At 39.1% G+C, this 21,205-nt stretch overlaps 1 pseudogene; it reads right to left on the reverse strand.

Moving 5' to 3' along the window:
* Positions 1-5,967: 5,967 nt before the first annotated feature.
* On the reverse strand, positions 5,968-19,280 carry LOC110543862 (zinc finger protein 431-like; annotated as a pseudogene).
* Positions 19,281-21,205: the final 1,925 nt, after the last annotated feature.

The raw sequence follows: 21,205 nt of genomic DNA on the forward strand, positions 1-21,205 counted from the left end.
TTTTGGAGAGACCATGTGTATATACACATGTATATACACATATACACATGGTCTCTCCAAAAGATTTTAAACATGAATGGATGTTGGAATTTGTTAAATCTTTTATTTTTAGCATCCAAGGAGATGATCATGTGGTTTTTTCCTTCAGTTTGTTTATGTGGTAGATTACATTGATGGATTTCCTTATATTGAACCACCACTGCATGCCTGGGATGAGGCCTACTTGATCATGTTTGATGAGATCTTTTGTGTGTTCTTGGATTCAGTTTGCAAGTGTTTCATTGAGTGGTTTTTTTTTTTTTTTTGTAGCAAAATTCATAAGAGAGATAGGTCTGAAGTTTTCTTTTTTGAGGGGGTCTTTTTGTGGTAAGGTTTCGGGGTGAGTCTGGCTTCATAGAGTGAGTTTGGTAGAGTTCCTTCTGTTTGTATTTTGTAGAATAGTTTAAGAATTATTGGTGTTACGTTTTCTTTGAATGTCTGGTAGAATGCCACACTAAAATTATCTGGCCCTCCACTTTTTTGTGTGTTTGTGTTTGGGGGTTGGGAGACTGTTAATGGAAGCTTATATTTTCTGAGGGGCTTATAATATAGTTTACATTGTTTACCTATTCTTGATTTAACTTTGGTAGTTGAAAACTATCAAGAAAATCATCCATTTCATTTAGATTTTCCAATTTGGTGGAATACAGGCTTTTGAAATAAGACCTAATGATTCACTGGATTTCTTCAGTGTCTGTTGTTATGGTCCCCTTTTCCATTCTAATTTTATTAATTTGGGAACTGTCACTCTGTCTTTCCGTTAGTTTGGCTAGGGCTTTGTCTATCATGTTGATTTTCTCAAAGAACGAGCTCTTGAATTCATTGATTCTTTGCATGACATTCTTCCTAATTTATTGATATCAGCTATGAGTTTAATTATTTCCTGACTCTACTCCTCTTGGTATGTTTGCTTCTTTTTTCTCCTAAGGCTCTGAGATGATCTTTTATGTTGCTACTATGGGATCTCTCCAATTTATTTATGAAGGGACTTAGCAATAAGGACTTTTCTCTTACCAGCTCATTCATGGTGTCCAGTAATTTTGGGTAAGTTTGCTCTCACTTTCAGTTAATTCTAGAAGCTCTTTCTTTATTTTTTCCCTCACCCACTGATCATTGAGCAGGTCATTGTCAAGATTCCAGGAGTTTGTAGGCTTTTTGCTGTTTCTGTTGTTGTTGAGGTCTAGCTTTAATCCATGGTGATCTGATAAAAAAACAATGGATTAATTCAATTTTCATGATCTGTTAAAGTTTGCTTTGTGACCCACTATATGGTCAATTTTACAAAAGGTAACATGTGGTGATGAGAAGAAGGTATAATCTTCTGTGTTTGGATGAGAAGTTCTGCAGATCTCTACTAGTTCCATTCCATTTATGATGTATGTAGGTTTCATTACTTTTCTGTTCCATTTCTTGGTAACCTGTCCACTGGTGGGAGTGTGATATGGTAGTCTCTGACTACTAATGTGTTGGGATCAATGTATAATTTAAGCTTTAATAATGATACTTTTATGAATGAAGGTGTTCTTGTATTTGGGGCTTAGATGGTCAGGATTGGGATGTCCTCTTATGGATTTTTCCTTTGATGAGAATGAAGTGTCTTTCCCCATCTCCTTTGATTTATTTTAGTGGAGACTCTGTTTTATTAGATATTGAGATGCCTACTCCAGCTTGCTTCCTGTGTCCTTTTGCTTGGAAAACCTTTTTCCAGCCCTGTATTCTGCGGTAGTGTCCAACTTTGATACTGAGGTGTGTTTTTTGTAGGCACCAAAATGTTGGATCCTGTTCCCGAAACCATTCTGTCAGTCTATTTTTCTTGGAGAGTTGAGTTCATTGATGTTGATAGATACTAATAACCAATGATTATTAGTTTCTTTAATTAGGTGAGTCTGTTGCTAGGCTTTGTGATCAGACCCAATATTCAGTCTCCATTACTTCCCTGTAGCACATTCTGTATCTCTGAGGCTTTGTGAGCAGAGCTGCAACCAGACTCCGGGACCTTGAGAAATCTGCCATTTCTTCTGGGGTTAGACTACATTCCTTGAGTGTTCAGGCAGGGTTCCTGAGATGTCTGTGAAGTCAGAGAGGCATAGGTTAACTTTCTGTACTGTCAAAATGCAAGCAGTTTCTATGTTGGGCAAGGATTCAGCAGTATCTACCCACTGGGTAACCCTCAAAGTGGGATCCTCCTGTACAGTCCTTAGATAATGTTGGCTGTTTGGGGTGGTGTCTGTACCTGTATAATAGAAAAAAACGCATTTCATTGTCATCCACATAATGTCCTCCTGGTGCTGAGTAGAGCCTCTGAGCACCTTTAGAGCACAGGCAATGACATGCTATCCTTCCAGAGAAGCTGTAATGAAAGGCAATCTATTTCCTCAGTGTCACTAAGGCACAGTGTGCACAGCATCAGTCAGGAATTTTTAAGGTACGTGTTTAAGTTTAGTAACTAAAAGTGAAGGCATATGTCAGATCAGTGATGAAGCTGGCAGAAAGATTCATTCACCAGCTAGAGAGCCTTGTTTTTTTTTTGGGTAAGGGTAGGTTATTTTGCTTTCAGTTCAATATATAACGAGGCAGGGACACTGTCTATTTTCACCTTATGTGACCTTCCTGAGAAAGAGCTCAGTGGTGTCACTTTAGGAAATTCGGCCTGCAGGCATTGCTTCGGCCGGGCTTCCCTGCTGATGTGACACAAACAGGCTCGAGGAGCCTAGATGAGATAGGATGGGTAGAAGTTGGAAATGAGCACTGACCACAGAACATGTCCATCAGAACCAGCAGAACTCAGTACAGAAAGGAAGGGCAGAGAGAGTTCTGAAGTTAACCACAGAGACTACAAAGGTCCAACTGTGTTACCACAATGGTCATCACATTGGAGTCAAAGAGTTGGTTTGGAATTTAAACAGTGTCCCAAACAATCATGCTCTGTCCAAAAGAGCAAGGTACCAAGCCTCTCTGGGACTCAGTATTCTCCTCTGCCAGGTGAATACTACTGGACAATGTGTGTAAGTCCTGGTTCCAATACCTGGTTCACAGTACCTGCACTGGTTTGTTCATCACCCAGGCAGGGAGGGCAGGGAGTTTGCTCAGGCTGTCAGCCTAATCATAAGCTGATAGGTTTCCTTCAGTGGCAAAGATACAAAATTTCCACTTTATATTCTTCTGGCTTCTTGGAAATCAACTTCACATCATGAGATTCACATTCCTAACTATCATCACCCATGGCTGGAGCCAGTGTGCACTTGTACTGTCTCTCCTGGGATTCCCTGATTGGCCACAGTTCACAAGACTCTCTTGCCCTGGCTTGGGATTCAGAAAAATGAATCAGGACTGAAGACTGTCTTAGTTGTTGCTATCTGACAAGCAGGCCAGTTATAGGCCCAGGAAGATCTATCTCATGTCTCTGGCTTGGCTTTACCTGCCTGCTAGGTCGTGTGAACCCTCACGCTCATGGCTCTCTCTCTCTGAGTCCAGCTGAGATGTTTTTGAAATAACCTATTTTTCAATCATGGAATGAAAAAATAAAATGAGATTTAAAAAGAATCCATCCTTGTTTGGATGAAGAGTACTACTTCTGGAAATTCTACAATAATAATTTAACTGGCAAATCTTTTGATATGGTCTCAATAATTAGGTTATTTCAATTTCTTCCTTTCATCCATTAAAAAATGTGTGAACTCTGTTTGTGTGTACACAACAGTACCATGGTGTGCATGGGGCAGTGACAGGATACCTTATTGCTGTCTAGTATCTACTTCCTCTATGTGTGTTCTATACATGAAACCCAAGGAGTCATTTGGTTCAAGCGACCTCACTGGCACTTGTTTGGGCTTATATAGTATGTATGTGCTTGCTTGTGAGTGTGCATATACCAGAGCCCACTTATACAAATAAGAAAAAATTGGAGGAGTTCCATTATACTCGAGTGAACATGGTAAATAATTTACTTCCTTCAAGGCTGTGATGAAAAACAGATTGAACAAGACTCTTTCTTGGACTGAATTTAACTACGATATCTAAAGTTTTTATCAAATCACTTATATGACTTTGGTTTTGATCTTCTTTCCCACTTCCTGACATCAAGATGATGTAGCCAGCCTTCAAAACATTAACAGGGCTAGCAAGATCGATGTGCAGCTAAGACAAGTTCATTCATGGTACCAGTGTCAGGTTTTTGACTACTTTCGGTAATTACCACTACAAGAACACACTTGGGTCCAATTTTCTTCACAATCAGCCTGTACATACTCACATTCACAAAGACATGCTGACAGTACATAATCAAAGTAAAACAATTTGTGAAACAAAAGTTTATTCATCAAAGTTTTTTTTGTGTAAGCATTTATTCCTGTAACTCATCTGTGGGGACACATACAGAGATTTTTCTCATCATGAATTGGTTGATGTCACAGAGAACAAGCATGTAGGCTTGCAGTCATAACAACAAATGCTACTCAGGTGGAGTTATCATTTGGGACAATTTAGGAAATTGTGCCTGCTAGAGGAAATATGTCACTTAAGGTGGGCTTGAGAGTTTACTGCCATATACCTTTTCTAGTGCACACTTTCTGCTAAGTGTTGCTGGTTGAGGATGTGGGCCCTTATCTCCCCAGCTTAAGCAGCCATGAGTGACACTTGCTGAATTGCCACTTTCATGGGGATCCTACATCCTTCTGGATACATAAACCAAATCAACAGCAAAGGTACTACTATACCCCCATAAATTTTGACACTTGGATGAGTTATTTGATGTAATGAAAGAAAATTGTAAAATCTAAAAGGGTCACCATGTTTAAATTCATTAAGCTTTTCCGATATTATTTTGCAAGCTCAAACAAAGTAAAGATGGACGTCATAATGTTTGAATAGCTCATTGATACTTGTTGATTTTTTCTCCAGAATAATCTTGTGTGACTGAGTATGTGTTGGCTAAAGATTTCAGAAAATCCTTCATAAACATAGGTTTCCTTCAATATGAGTTTTTAAGATGCTCAAAGACCACTGTGATGTGCAAACCCTTTAACAGATTCTTTACACACCAAAGATTTTACTCTTCTATAAAGATACCATTAAGTATCATTTCCAAACTAGATAAATTGATGGGTTTCTCTGAAGAAAGATTTTCGCATGAGTTTTAAGACTAGCGCTCCATGAAAAGACATAATCACATTGCTTATGCATAGGATTTATCTACAGGATGTGTTCTTTTATGTATTCGAAGATAAATTTGGTATGCAAATGTTAGGAGAAAGCAAAAGAAATGTGTCCTAAGTACTACCTTTTTGTAATTTCCTCCATTGAGTCATAAGGGAAAACTGAGTTCAAGCTCCTAGGCTTTAGTGGTGCTGGAGGCTTTCCACTAACTGACCAGCTTCCTTTATTCATATTTTGTTCCCTAAAGCATCATGCCCGTTGGTATTCACAAAAGTACAAGTGGTTATGGGGGGTTAGGCTGCAAAACCTATATTCTGTATCAGTTGATGTACATTAACTACAAAAAGAAAGCCCCATTCCCTAAATCCTAATTGGTGGAAGAGGCAGCTTTAACATGCCACAGGTGTCTATGAGTATGTTTTGTGGCACTGAATAATCACTAGCAGCTTGATTACAATGAATTCTTGTCATTTCCATTGCCCTGGTGTTACAGTTTTATTCGATCTCAGAAGCAATCACACACAAAGGCTTTACCACATTGTTTACATTCATCAAATTTCTCTCCACCATAAATACTTTCAGATGATGAACACTGCAGAACTGTGCAAAAGCATCACTATCCTAAACATATTCATAAGGTTTCTCTCCAGTATGAATTTCTTCATGATGATGAATAAAAGGCTTCACCGTATTAAAAACATTTCTGCAGTTTCTCTTCAGGATGGACTCTTTCATGAGTGTAAAGATGACTGTGACATGCAAAGGCTTTACCAATTAGGTACATCCAAAGGGCTTCTTTCAAGTATGTATTCGTTTATGTTGATGGAGAGAAATCTTATGTGCAAAGGCTTTACCACACTGGTTACATTCATAGGGTTTCTCTCCCGTATGTGTTCTTTTATGTTTTTGTAGACTGTTGGGCTGTGTAAAGGCTTTACCACATTGGTTACATTCGTAGGGTTTCTCTCCAGTATGTACTCTTTTATGTCTTTGGAGATTACCATGACAGGAGAAGGCTTTATCACATTGCTTACAATCATAGGGTTTCTCTCCAGTATGTATTCTTTTATGTATTTGGAGACTGCTGTGACGTGCAAAAGCTTTACCACATTGATTACAGTCATAGGGCTTCTCTCCAGTATGTGTTCTTTTATGTATTTGGAAACTACTGTGATTTGTAAAGGCTTTACCACACTGGTTACATTCATACGGTTTCTCTGCAGTATGTGTTTTTTTATGTATATGGAGATTTCTGTGACATTCAAAAGCTTTACCACATTGATTACATTCGTAGCGTTTCTCTCCACTATGTATCCTTTTATGATATCGGATACTACTATGAGATGCAAAGGATTTACCACATTGATTACATACATAGGGTTTCTCTCCAGTATGTGTTTTTTTATGTATTTGCAGAACAATGTGCTGTGAAAAGGCTTTACCACACTGCTTACAATCATAAGTTTTCTTTCTAGTATGTGTTCTTTTATGTTTTAGGAGATGGTAGTTCCAGGCAAAGGTTTTACCACACTGGTTACATTCATAGGGTTTCTCTCCAGTATGTGTTCTTTTATGTCTACGGAGATTACCATGACATGAAAAGGCTTTACCACATTGATTACATTCACAGGGTTTCTCTCCTGTATGTTTTCTTTTATGTATTCGGAGACTGCTGTGATATATAAAAGCTTTACCACACTGGATACATTTATAGGGTTTCTCTCCGGTATGTGTTCTTTTATGTATTTGGAGACTGCTATGACAGGTAAAAGCTTTACCACATTGGTTACATTTATAGGGTTTCTCTCCAGTATGTGTTCTTTCATGTCTTAGGAGACTACCATTCCACGCAAAGGCTTTATCGCACTGGTTACATTCATAGAGTTTCTCTCCAGCCCTTTTTCTTTTATGTTTTCTATGATGATTGTGTTGTGAAGAGACCTGATCACTTTGATTACATCTATAGGGTTTCTCTACAGTACATGTTTTCTTTTTTACCCGGAGATTACTGTGATATGCAAAGTCTTTATCACATTGGTTATATTCATGGGGTTTTTCTCCAGTATATGTTCTCATCTGTATTTGGAGACTACTGTGATGTGCATAGGCTTCACCATATTGAAAAACTTCATACGGTTTCTCTCCACTATGACTTCGTTCTTGCCTGCAGAAATAATTAATTAGTATATGTGAGAGCTTTCCAACACTCACTGGACTTATGAATCCTTTATCTGTATGAAATAACTTTATAATTTGGTCTAATACAAAAGAGAAATCAGATCTTAATGTTTTATCTCTTTCTTTATATTCATGGTGTTCCCCTAAATTATTGATTCGTGTCTTGGAAGATATCAGAGAATTTATTACACGGCTCATAATTATACCATTCTTTCTTTCTACATTAGCGTTTTCACATATCTTAGGAAAACTGAAAGAATCTAAGCTTTCCATCCTGATTGTATACATAAATTTTCCTATACTATGGGTTACAACACATTTGCAAATAAAAGCAGTACAAAAAGAATTTCCATATTAGTAGTACTCATAGCAATTTTCTGTAGCATAACTTCATATAGGTTCCCAATAAAGATGGAAAACCAATTAACTGTAAACTTGTATCACATTTCAAAAATTCTACTCAAAGACAGAACTACAACATATTTTATAATTGTTCTGAGAGAGAGAGAGAGAAGTATGTAGTTTCTTTGACTATCGCTTGGCTCACATGCCTTGTATCTATTGTGGTATAGGTTATACCTATGAAAAGAAGAATAACAAATGAAAGGCTTCCATATTGCATTCACACAGTCTGAATCTTTGTACCTCAGACACATATGGCATTAGGATTGAGGTTCTCTACAACAACATTCTTGACTCTGATAAACTGTCTTTCTAAATAAAGGTAGCAACATTAACACAAGTTTATGAGTTAAACCAGCTTTTCTGTGGAGTATTCCCCTATGAGAAGGTTTACACATATCCTTAGCATCTATTCTATATCTCTTGCAATATGTAAGTGGTATGACAAACAGGTTGGCAAGTCTACAACCTAGCTCTAATGGAACTGCGATTCAATTGGTGATATCTATTAGGGCATTGTTTACTTGTGTTCTTTCTTAGAAGAATCCCTTGCAAACACAAATCAGACACCTAATATTGAAGTACATGTTTATGTGAGAATTAGTAATCCCTGACTCTTAGAGCAGTATTTTACACTGTTGCTTTTCTTTCAAACATCCAGGGCACAGTAAAATTTATTCACAGGCATAGTCATATAAGTTTCCACATGAAAATTACCTTCCACATCCTCTGGAATGTTGATGATGCTCTTCAAGAGTTTGCTTTTCCCAATTATAGCCTAAAACATAGTAGCACATTTACACATTGGAATACTATGCACAAATAAGAACAAGAAAATCATGAAATTTACAGGAAAAACTTGGAAACTAGAAAAGATCATGTTGTATAAGGGATCCCAGAAGCAGAAAGACACACATGGTATATACTCACTTATAATTGGTTATTAGACATATAATATAGAATAATCATGCTAAAAATATGTACACATAAAGAATCTAAGAAAGAAGGACACTTGTAAGACACCCAATGCACATTCAGAAAGGCAAATGGGATAGATATGGAAAGAGGAAGAAAAGAGGAAAAAGGGCAGAATCCTACCACAGAGGGCCTCTGAAAGACTCTACCTATCACCATATTGAAACAGATGCTGAGACTCATAGCCAACATTTAGGAGGAGTACAGGGAATCTTAGAAAGAAGGAGGAAATTGAAAGACCTAAAGGGAACAGTAGCTCCACAAGGACAGAAAAAATAAATAAAATTAATAAATAAATAAATAATGAAAAATCTGGGGACAGGGTTCTTTTGTAAGACTGATACTTCAATCAAGGACCATTCATGGAGATAACCTAGAACCCCTGCATAGATGTAGCCTATGCAGGTCAGTCCATTGGGGTTTCTAGTAAGGGGAACAGAGGCTGTCTCTGACATGAACTCAGTGGCTGAATCTTTGATCACCTCCCCCTGAGGTGAGGACAGCCTTAACAGGCCATAGAGGAAGCCAATGCAGCAATTCGTGATGTGACCTGATAGGCTTGGATTATATTGAAGGGGTGGAGGTCCTCAATATTAGAGAACTGGTGATGGGGCATGGGAGAAGAAGAGAGAAGGACGGCAGAAATTGGATGGGACAAGGGAGAGGCCCACAACAGGAACAAAAAGTAAGTAAATTTTAATAAATTAAAAAATAAATTTAAAAAATTCATATAGAAAAACAATAGAGAAAATATATGAAAAAATCATTGGAAATTTCACAAAATTTAAGTTACTATCTTTAGGGAACCTTACAATCATGCTTGATTTATGCACATAATTCTTCCTCAGTCTCAATAAAAAATACAGAAGAGTATCAATAACAGCAACAACTAAAAAACAGCTGTTCCCTTATTTTAACGACTGAAAGTTAATTGATTGTCTTACCAACAGCAGTGAGGTTCTTGTAGGTCTCCAGCATCACATTTTTGTAGAGACTCTTCTGGGAAGGATCCAGCAAAGCCCACTCTTCCCGAGTGAAGATGACATTCACATCATCATAGGTCACTGAATCCTAAAATATGCCATATATGTAAAACCTTGATATCTACAACACTGTAAATGTATACTTCAATGACGTATAATTTTGCTGCTTTCTCTATGTATTTCCTCACAAAGAACTTCTAATGTATCACCACACCATTTTAGAAAGAAACCCAATAATGTGATTCACCTCTGTCATTTCTGCAATCTTTGAATAGATTATAGCTTTGCAAGAAAAATGCCAATTAACATATATAATGTGTATGTGTGTGTTGATAATAAGAGAGAAACACAAATGAGGAAGTAGATCAAATCAACAGTACTGAGCACATATCAGAAAAATTACTAACTACAAAAATGATGGGAAAGATGGGTATATTTGCTCTTGTATTTAATCCCAGACTCAGGAGGCATAGACTGGTGTATGTCATTGAGGCAGATGTCAGCCTGGTCTATGAAAAAGTTTCCAAACAATAAGAGGTCCATATTAAGACCCTGACTTCCCTGCAAAATCAATCAAACAAAAATATTTAGAACGCACAGATCTTTACTGAAGTTTCTACAAAGAATTAAACATTCACTGAAAATCTGTATTCATCTTCCAGAACCCTGAAGTGCCCCAATTTACACTGTAACATTAACATGATATTCCTCAAAGGGAATGAATGTTTAAACAGTTACAAATGGACAGATGAAAATATTAGCAAAACAAATGTTTCTTTAATTTGTGTTTGGTGAAAGGTTCTGTAGATGTCTGTTAGGTCCATTTGATTCATGACCTCGGTCAGAGTCATTGTTTCTTTGTTAATTTCTTTTTTGTTGACCTGTCCTTTGTTCAGAGTGGTGTGCTGAAGTCTCCTACTATTAATGTGTGAGGATCTATGTGTGGTTTCAGTTTTATTAATGGTTTTTTACAAATGTGGTTGCTCTTGTATTTGGGGCAGAGATGTTCAGAATTGTGATGGTTTCTTGGTGGAATTTTCCTTTGATGAGTATGAAATGACCTTCCCCATCTCTTTTGATTAATTAGAGTTGAATATCTATTGTATTAGATATTGGAAAGGCCGTTCCTACTTGCTTCTTGGGTCTATTTGCTTGGAAAACTGTCTTCCAGCACTTTACTCTCAGGTAATGTTTATCTTTGTGACTTAGGTGTGTTTCTTCTATGCAACAGATTGTTAGATCTTGTTTACATATACGTTCTGTAATCTGTGTCTTTTTATTGGAGTGTTGAGGCCATTAATGTTGAGGGAGATAAATGACCAGTGGCTGTTAGAGATCCTTTGATATTGATGTTGACTGTGATAGTAATGTGTTTGTGTGCTTGTATACTTTAAGTGAATATAATAACCCACCACAGGTCCTAAATCAAACAGACCTAATAGATGGCTACAGAACTTTTCACCCAAACTCAAGAGTATACCTTCTTCTCAGTACCTCAAAGAACCTTTTCCAAAATACACCATATAGTTGGTGACAAAGCAAGCCACAACAGATACAAGGAGATGGAAGTAATACCTTGTAGCCTATCTGACCACCATGAACAAAAGCTGGAATTCAACAACAACAGAAGTAGCAAAAATGCCTACACACACATGGAAATTGAATAACTCTCTACTCAATGACAAGTCAGGGGAGAAAGAAAGAAAGAAAGAAATCAGAGACTTCCTAGAATTCCATGAAAATTAAGGCACAACATACCCAAACTTATAGAACACAATGAAAGCAGGGCTAAGAGGAAAATTCATAGCACTAAGTGCCTTCAAGAAGAAATTTGAAACATCAAATAAGAGCAACTTAAAGGCTAACCTGAAAGCCCTTGAAAAGAAAAAGGAGAAACACCCAAGAGGAGTGGATGATTGGAAAAAATCAAACTCAGAGCTGAAATCAATAAATTAAAAACAAATAAAACAATTCAAAAAATCAATGAAACCAAGAGCTGGTTCTTGGGAGAAAATCAACCAGATAGACAAACCTTTTGCTGAACTAAATAAAAGGCAGAGCAACAGCATCCAAATTAATACAATCAGAAATGATAAGGGGGGCATAACAACAGACACTGAGGAACTCCAAACAATCATTTAGGTCTTACTTCAAAAGAATATATGTCGTACATTTGAAAATCTAAAAGAAATGGACAATTTTCTTCATCGATTCCACTTACCTAAGCTGAATCAAGACCAGGTAAACTAATTAAATAATACTATATCCCCTAAAGAAATAGAAGTAGTCATCAAAAGCCTCCCATCCCAAAAAAGCCCAGGGCCAGATGGTTTCAGCGCAGAATTCTACCAGACCTTCAAAAAAGACTCAACACAAATACTCTTCAAATTATTCCACAAAGTAGAAATAGATGGAACATTACCAAAGTCATTCTATGAAGCCACAGTCACCTTGGTACCTAAACCTCACAAAGACCCAAAAAAGAAAGAGAATTTCAGGCCAATCTCTTTTATGAACTTTGATGCAAAAATACTCATTAAAATACTTGCAAACTGAGTACTAGAACACATCAAAGATATCACCCACTAGGATCAAGGAGGCTTCATCCCAGGCATGCAGTAGTAGTTCAGTATATGGAAATCCATCTATGTAATCCACCATATAAACAAAGTGAAAGAAAAAGACCTCATGATAATCTCCTTAAATGCTGAAAAAGCATTTGATAAAATCCAACATTCATTTCTGTTTAAAATCCTGGAGAGATCAGGGATACAAGGCACATACATAAACATAATAAAGGCAATATACAGCAAGGCTATACCTAATATCAAACTAAATGGAGAGAAACTGAAAGCAATCCCACTGAAATCAGGGACAAGGAAAGGCTGCCCGATCTCTCCATATCTCTTTAAAATAATGCTTGAAGTCCTTGCTAGAGCAATAAGACAATTAAAGGAGATCAAAGGGATACAAACTGGAAAGAAAGAAGTCAAAGTATCACTATTTGCAGATGATATGATAGTATACCTAAGTGACCCCAAAAATTCTACCAGGGAACTCCTACAGCTGATAAACACCAAATTTCAAACTTCAAAAGAGGTGGGTGATGAAGGTCAGCACAACAGCATGTGCTTGCATGTACAGAAACCTACATTGTGAGCCCATCAGCTAATAGTATAAAAGTAAAACAAGCCAGGTATGCGGGCCCAATCTAATCCCAACATGCTGGAGCCAGATTCTACTTGACCTCCAAAACTGGCGTAGCTGGTCTACAGACCTACTTCCAATATAGTGTCGACAGCACAGAGCAACTTTGTCACTAAAATAAAAAGTAAAAATTGAAATTATGAAAAGATCAGACTAGCAAAGTAATTCAGCATTGAATAGCAATTGCTTCTACTGTAACTTAGGGGATTTAGGGCTAGAGTCTATAATGGTGAAGCCATGACAGCATGAGGAGGAAGGTGAATGATCATTTTCAACAGCAGCACAGTAGACACAAAGATCAGGAAATGGGTTGAGTCTATAGACACTCAAACCCATCCCCAACAGAAATCTAGAAAGAATCCTACTAAAAAAACCTTCCAAAACCTCCCCCAAAGAAAGCCACAAAGTAGAGACAAGTGTTCAAAGACAACATTCTATCTGGGAGCTTTTTGATTCAATCACATATATTCTGAAATTGGTCATTACAGGCTCATGGTCATCCCATGTGGAACATGCATTTAGTCCAACTTCAATGATCCTAATAGTTTGCAATAGCCTGTAAACTCTGCAAATGTCCAAAGTCTTTTCTAACACTTAAGAGGCTCTCTTGACTGCCCTATCTTGCAAAATAGAAAACAAGTGATGCCTCTCCAACATAGAATGGCACAGAATACCCCTTCCCATTCCAATACAGAGGAATGTGTACATAGTGAGGGAAGATTGGACCAAGACTAGAAACCCAAAGGGCAAACACCAAATCCTGTACCTTTGTCTCAAACACACAGTGCTTCAGTTTTAAAGAGTTATGGGTGCCTTATCCCTGCAACTTCTCAGACATGTCTCAGTTTCATTATTTCTACTCTGTGCATGCATTAATCTATGTCAGGTGTCTCATAGCTTAGGTATCCCAACATCTTGTGGTCTCAAAAGGCATCTCAGGCTTCATCCTCACAGCTTCATGGCATGAACTCTCACAGTGTCCTCACTGGGTCTTTGACTCCACCAAACATAGATGGCTGGAACAGGGTTGCACTGAAACCACAGAGGAAGAATCCATGACCTAAATTTTGGCATCTTCCTTGTTACCATAACCAGCACAATACGGACGATGCTGTTGTTTGCCTTCTATACTGGGTTGGACCCTGCCGCACTTGCACCACAGCTGCAGCAGCTTTTATATGAGGTTCCTTCCTGGGACTAGGACTTTGCCAACTCCTTCCCTTGAAAGAAGGTAAGGGCTGTTACTCTTAAGACACCTTTTTAGGCTTCCAGTACAGAGCAAAAGGCTTCTCTTTAATGGTGATAATGTTGAAAATCCCCACCTTTGCTTCAACATTTGACTGCCATATGAAACTACCTAGTGCTGTCATTCCCCACAAACCAGAGACACTGCATTCATTTCTGCCCTACTCATTGCTTTTTTTCACTGTGTTTCTGAATGAGTCACTAGTAATAACCACCCTACCCACACAATATTCTATGTATGAAGTCAGCCCATTATTTTTTCATTTTTCCTAACTCAATTGTTAGAGCATAGTCAGAATAAGAGGGATTTGCAACCAGAATATGACACTTCCAGAGGTCCTTGTTGGTATAATGTTCTTTTGGAATGTATACAATTTATCCTTATTCATTCAAATGCTGATTTCCCTACCCCACTACCTGGTTTCAATCCAGTCATTGCATTGTGGTGTTTATTCTAAGCATCACCTGTCTCAAGTTCATGTAAATATGCCATCATTTGATCTCTATATTATTAATTAAATAACCAGCCCCAATGCTCTGCAATGGAGAGGATAGGGTGGTTCGGAGAGGGGAGGAGAAGGAGGCGAGTAAGAGAGGAGTGAGGTCAGCTAGACAGGTCTTGGAACCTGGGGAGAGATGGACAGGACCTAAGATGACTAAAAGCAAGTATAATGGGTTAAATCTGAATGGAAGGAAATTATGTGGGCCTAGAGGTTTAGGATGGAATGATTATTGCCCAGCATTGTGTACTAGGATAAGTAAATAAATCCTATTCTCTGTGTGGTGATTTGGGTATACAGCTAGATTAGAATTAACAACTGCTTAACTAAAAGATAAAACAATAATAAATACTAATAACCCACTACTGTTCCTAAATCAAATAGAACTACTATATGTCTATATGACTTTTTACCCAAACTCAAAAGAATATACCTCTTTTCAGCATGTCATGGAACATTCTCAAAAATTGACCATATGCACAAAGCAAGCCTCAACAGATACAAGAAGATCAAAACAATCCTTTGTTTCCTGTCAGACCACGATGGCCTGAAACTAGACTTCAACAACAACAGAAATAACAAAAAGGCTAAATACACATGGAAACTAAACAACATTCTACTCAACGACAGCTTGGACAGGGAAGAAATGAAAAAAGAAATTAGAGACTTTCTAAAATTCAATGAAAATGAAGGCACAACTTACCCAAACTTATGGGACACAATGAAAGCAGTGCTAAGAAGAAAGTTCATAGCACTCAGTGCCTCCAGAAAGAGGTTTAAGGCATCTCATACAAGCAACTTAATGGCACAACAAAAAGCCCAAGAAAAAAAAAAGAAGCAGAAACACCCAAGAGGAGTGGATGATTGGAAATAATCAAACTCAGGCTGAAATCAATGAGTTAGAAACAAAGAAAACAATTCAAAGAATCAATGAGAAAAAGAGTAAAATAAAAAAGATGATCAAACCCTTAGCCAAACTAACTAAAAGCAGAGAGAAACTATCCAAATCAGCAAAATCAGAAATGAAAAGGGGGACATAATGACAGACACTGAGGAAAACCAAACAATCATTAGGTCACACTACAAAAGCCTATATGCCACAAAGTATGAAAAGCTAAACGAAATGGACAATTTTCTTAATAGATTTCATTTACCAAAATTAAAACAAGATCAGGTAAAGACATGAAGTAGATAATAGTAATAGCAATAGTAATGAAAACTGCATGGTACTGGTATAGAAACAGAATTCTGGAACAATGGACTCAGACAGAAGACCCAGAAATAAACCCATACATCTGATTTTTGACAAAGATGCCAAAACCATACAATGAAAGAAAACACAGCATCTTCAACAAAAGGTGCTGGTCTAACTCGATGTCTACATGTAGAAAAATGCAAATAGATCCATATTTATCACCCTGCACAAAACTAAAGTCCAAGTGGATCAAAGACCTCAACATAAAAACAGATACACTAAACCTCTGAGAAGAAGAAGTGAGGAAGAGCCTTGAACTCATTGGCACAGGAAACAACTTCTTGAACAGAACACCAACAACACAGGCTTTAAGATCAACAATCAGTAAATGACACTTCATGAAACTGAAAAGCTTCTGTAAAGCAAAGGACATTATCATCAGAACAAAATGACAACCTACAGATTGGGAAAGGATCTTCACCAACCCTAAATCTGACAGAGGGCTGATATCCAGAATATATAAAGAACTCAAGAAGTTAAACAGCATCAAAACAAGTAATCCAATTAAAAAATGGAGTACAGAGCTAAACAGAGAATTCTCAATAGAGGAATTTCAAATGAGAGAGAAACACTTAAAGAAATGCTCAACATCCTTAGTGATCAGGAAAATGCAAATCAAAATGACCCTGACATTTCACCTTACACCCATCAGAATGGCTAAGATCAACAACTCAAGAGACAACACATACTAGAGAGGACATGGAGAAAGTGGAACCCTCCTCCACTGCTGATGGTAATGTAAACTTGTGCAAGTACTTTGGAAATTAATCTGGTACTTTTTCAAACCATTAGCAATAGTGCTTCCTCATATTCAGCTATAGCTTTCTAAAACATATATCCAAAACATACTCAATTATACAACAAGGACATTTGCTCAACCATGTTCATAGCAGCTTCATTCATAATGGCCAGAATCTGAAAACAACTCAGATGTCCCTCAATTGAAGAATAGATACAGAAACTGTAGTACATTTACACAATGGAATATTACTCAGCAGTTAAAAACAAGGAAGTCATGAAAGTTTGAGGCATATGATGGGAACTAGAAAAGACCACCCTGAGTGAGGTATCCCAGAACCAGAAAGACACACATGGTATACACTCTCTTATAACTGGATATTAGACAGGTAATATAGGATAAACACTCTAAAATCTGTACAGCTTACGAAGCTAAGCCAGAAATAGGATCCTGGGTAAGATGATAAATCCTCACTCAGAACAGCAAACTGGAAGGGTATCACAAGATGGAGGAAAGAGGAAACAGGACAGAAGCCTACCACAGAGGGCCTCTGAAAGACTCTACCCAGCAGGGTATCAAAGGAGATACTGAGGCTCATAGCCAAACTTTGGGCAGGGTGCAGGGAATCTTAGCAAAGAAGGAGGAGTTAGAAAGACCTGGAGGGGACAGGAGCTCCACAATGAGAGCAACAGAACAAAAAAAAATCTGGGCACAGGGATCTTTTCTGAGACTGATACTGCAACCAAGGACCATTCATGGATATAACCTAGAACCCTACTCAGATGTTGCATGAGGGAAGGAGATTAGAGCTGGGATACAAAGTGAATAAACCCAAATTAATATAAAATCAGTATAATCAAAAGAAAATTCCTAATAATTCATAACAAGAAAGCCAATTCCAAAGCTATATACCACGTGAGAAAACGCAAAATTCTCAATAGGTGTATAAAGAAAGAGTACACATTGGCACAATCTAACTTCTGTCTTGACCACAAATTTACAACAATCAAGTGTTTACAGTATTTGTGAAAGAATGAGAGGATGGACAGAAAAAGCCAAAGACGTAAGCCTAAATATATATTCAAGTTTTCATCAAATTGCATAAAAAACTCCACAATGAAAAATGGGAACTTGACCAATGTTACTTTTGATTCTTTGTATTTAGAAATAAAACAAACACAAACTTCATGACTCCAAAAAAATTAACTCAAAGTGACAGCTAAACTGTTACATTTCTGACACTGAAGTTACAACTGACCTCTTTTCTAGAGAGGCCCCATTCTCTAGAGAATTTTTGGTAAGTGGAGGTGAATGGAAAAGAAAGAAAGGAAGAAAGAAAGAAGGAAAGCAAGAAAGAAGGATGGGAGGTAAGAAGGAACGAAGGAATGAAGGAAAGAAAGAAAAAGGAAAAGAAAGAAGGTAAGGAAAGGAAGAAGAGTGAAAAAAGGAAGGAAGAACGAAAAGAAGGAAGAAAAAGAAAGGCAGGAAGAAAGAAGGAAGGAAGGAAGAAAGGAAAGAGAATGAAAGAAACTTTATTAAGAAAGAAAGTTTTATTACAGATGAAAGAGAGAGCATAGCCTGACACAGGGCCATCTGGAGAGTCCATAATGGACATGACTCTGAGCTGTGTGAAGACAGGGATGAGGGGAGAGCCAGTCCAAGAGGCCAGGAGGGTCAATGATAGATGAAAAGGACCAGGTAACCAAAATGCTTGGGTTACATAAGGAAGGGCAGCTGGGAGAAGGGCAGTCCAATACCTGGGCTAGAGGACAGTGTATACAAACCATTACCCTGCAACAGGTGGGGACTGAGGGATGCTGAGAGAATCCGACAGGCAGGTATGCTTTGATTTGTTTAACAGACACACTGGCCGTTTTTCCCAGGATCTGAGCCTTAATAGTAGGGAAAAACAAGAAGGTTGAAATGATTTAATTATAATCTCAAACATTTGTCTTTTAAAGTTGAAGCAGGCTTTATGCTTCAATATGCTTCAGGGACAGAACATAAGTACTACAGCAAACCAACCATTACATTTCATTTCTCTCATATTGTGAATTTTTAGTTTGTCCAGATATTCTGAGTTGGATGAACTAGTATAATGAAATGCTTTTTACAACCTGCACAAAATCCACTCCAAATGGATCTTATCCCTAAATGTTAAATGGTAAGAGCCGAACTTGTAAAGAACAAGGAGAAACCAAGGTTCCCCGAGTTTGGCATCCTGCGTAGGATGTTTCTACACACAGGCCTTGCTTCAAACGCCTTGCCCAGATGCAGCCCCCATAGCGGTGGTCCAGAGGCCACCGCGGGGTCCAGACAGTGACTAGAACCACAGGGGATCTCACACGCGGCGGCCGCCGCTCACCTTCCAGCCCCAGAGAGGAGCCACTACACCAGCTCCCGCTGTGCAGCCGCCCGCTCTTCCCCGCTGTGGGCAGTGACCCTGCACTCACCATGTCCCGACTTCGGAGCTTGTCTGAGTCCACTCAAAGCACCCAGCAGCAGCACTCAGAGTACAACACAGGGATAGATTCAAGCCTGCTCAGCTACACAGCGGAAGCTGCAGCTGGCCACCCGGAAAACCCTCCTGTTTTCATTTGCAGGTCAGACTAAAGGCCGTGATTGGCCAGTGAGTTTTGAGTGACATGAGCACCTCCCTGAGGGCTGGAGTTTACTGGAGGGACACAGCATAGTGTTTCCTGGCCCTAAGTTCCAGTCCAGGGCCAGATCTGCAGAGATTTTCCGGATCTGCAGAGATTTACCTTTCAGTAGCACTTGTGCCTTGTCCTACCATAGCCCACCCGCCTGTCTTCCCTCCTAGCCCGGGAAGCACTCAGCACTGCAACTCCCGCTGCTCAGCCGCCTGCTCCTCCCTGCTCTGGGCCGAGTAACCAAGACTTGAAGTTTGCCTGAGCTCCTGCAAAACCTGCACTCCCGGTGCAGGGTCCGAACCGCTCCCTCCCCCAAAGAGACTCACAGACTGCGGTTCCATGCAAAAGCAAGAGGCAGTTTATTCCGATCGCAATGGGGTTCGTCCCTTCAAAGCAGGAGACGACCCGATCATACTAAGCACAGAGTTTTTATTCCTAAAAAAAATCAGGCCTTTACATTGATTAGTCAGCAGAAAAGATAGCAGTAATGGGGGCTGGCAGCTGTAGCAGGGAGCTCACAGCTCCAAGGACAGTCCTCCCCTCTTCTCCCATCTCTCGGTTCTGTAGTGGGCCGCTTACAGCTTCAAGGATAGTCCTCCCCTAAATCGCCTGACTTGTTCTTCTTTCTTCTTAGCTGGCCCTTATTCAAGGTCCAGTTGTTTTTCTTTCTAATTTGGGATGGTCCCATTTCTCACTCCTACCACAGCACCCAGCAGCAGTCCTCCAGTCTCCTAGCCATCTCCCTCTACCCTCAGCCGCAACCCCCGAGGAGGACCCACCACTCCAGTTCTCGCAGCAGAACCTCCTGCTCCTCCTCTTTGCTGTTCACCTTGTCCCTAGTTTGGAGCCGACCTAAGCTTCCTCCTGGAAGCACCCAGGAAAAACTTCTTCTTCTTCTTGGAATCAACGTGGATAACTTGCATCATCCATTTCTCACTTTGCCGTGAAGTTATCAGTCTGTCCCACAAAGTAGAAGGATGCCCAGAATATTAACAGTTAAAGAATAAATTTTGGAAACAAGAATTTGTTTTGTGGCTTCATGAAAACTGTAGCTACTTTTCACCTAGTAGATATGAGACTGCCAGGATTGTGCAACAGGGTTACACAGCAGGTTCACAGATCACACCAAAGGACTGGTTCCACATGGAAGGTTTATTAAGGGAAGAGGAAGGGGTCACAGAAGCCATCTCTGGGCAGGGCAGATGAGAGAGAGAGAGAGAGAGAGAGAGAGAAGGGGTTTCATGTTCTCTTATAGGGCGACCCAGAGCACGTGCAGGTGGTTTCAGGTGGTCCCCAGGTGGTGCATAGGTGGCCTCACAGATGCCTGATAACCAGCTCTTCGTTTCCCTTGGGGCTGGCTGTAGAGATGCCTGCTTACAGATTCCAACATCCCTCCCTTTTTGTTTTATTAAAAAGTGAGGAGCTATGATGGTGTGGAGGGCATAGGGATGACCTTTGCTCTTCAAGCTACTTCCTGCTGATTAGGGACGTTGTCATTCTCAGTGTATAGCTGGTCCCCACCATCAGGGTCGATTGGAAGGTCATTATCATTTGGTTCTGTGGGCAGAGGTTGAAAATCCTGTAAGAGTAACTGATGAATGGTTTGGTTAGAGAAATTTTGCATTTGTTGTTGGAGGAATGTAGACAGGAAGTTAATTAAACATGGTGAGTCAATCTGTCCTTGGAGGGTTAGCGTTCTCTGAGTTACTTGCTGAAGCTCCTGAATGACCTGGGAATAAAGCTATAATACAAAGTTAATGAAGTGGCTAGTCCTGTTGTCCCAATCCAGACAGCTGCCATGATTCCTGCAGCAGTCAAGAGGGGCAAGATTGGAATTGCCCTCTTATCCTGCTAGGCAGCTATTGAGTCCACAACCG

This window comes from Meriones unguiculatus, chromosome 15 (assembly GCF_030254825.1).
Source record: "Meriones unguiculatus strain TT.TT164.6M chromosome 15, Bangor_MerUng_6.1, whole genome shotgun sequence".
Taxonomy (NCBI): Eukaryota; Metazoa; Chordata; class Mammalia; order Rodentia; family Muridae; genus Meriones; species Meriones unguiculatus.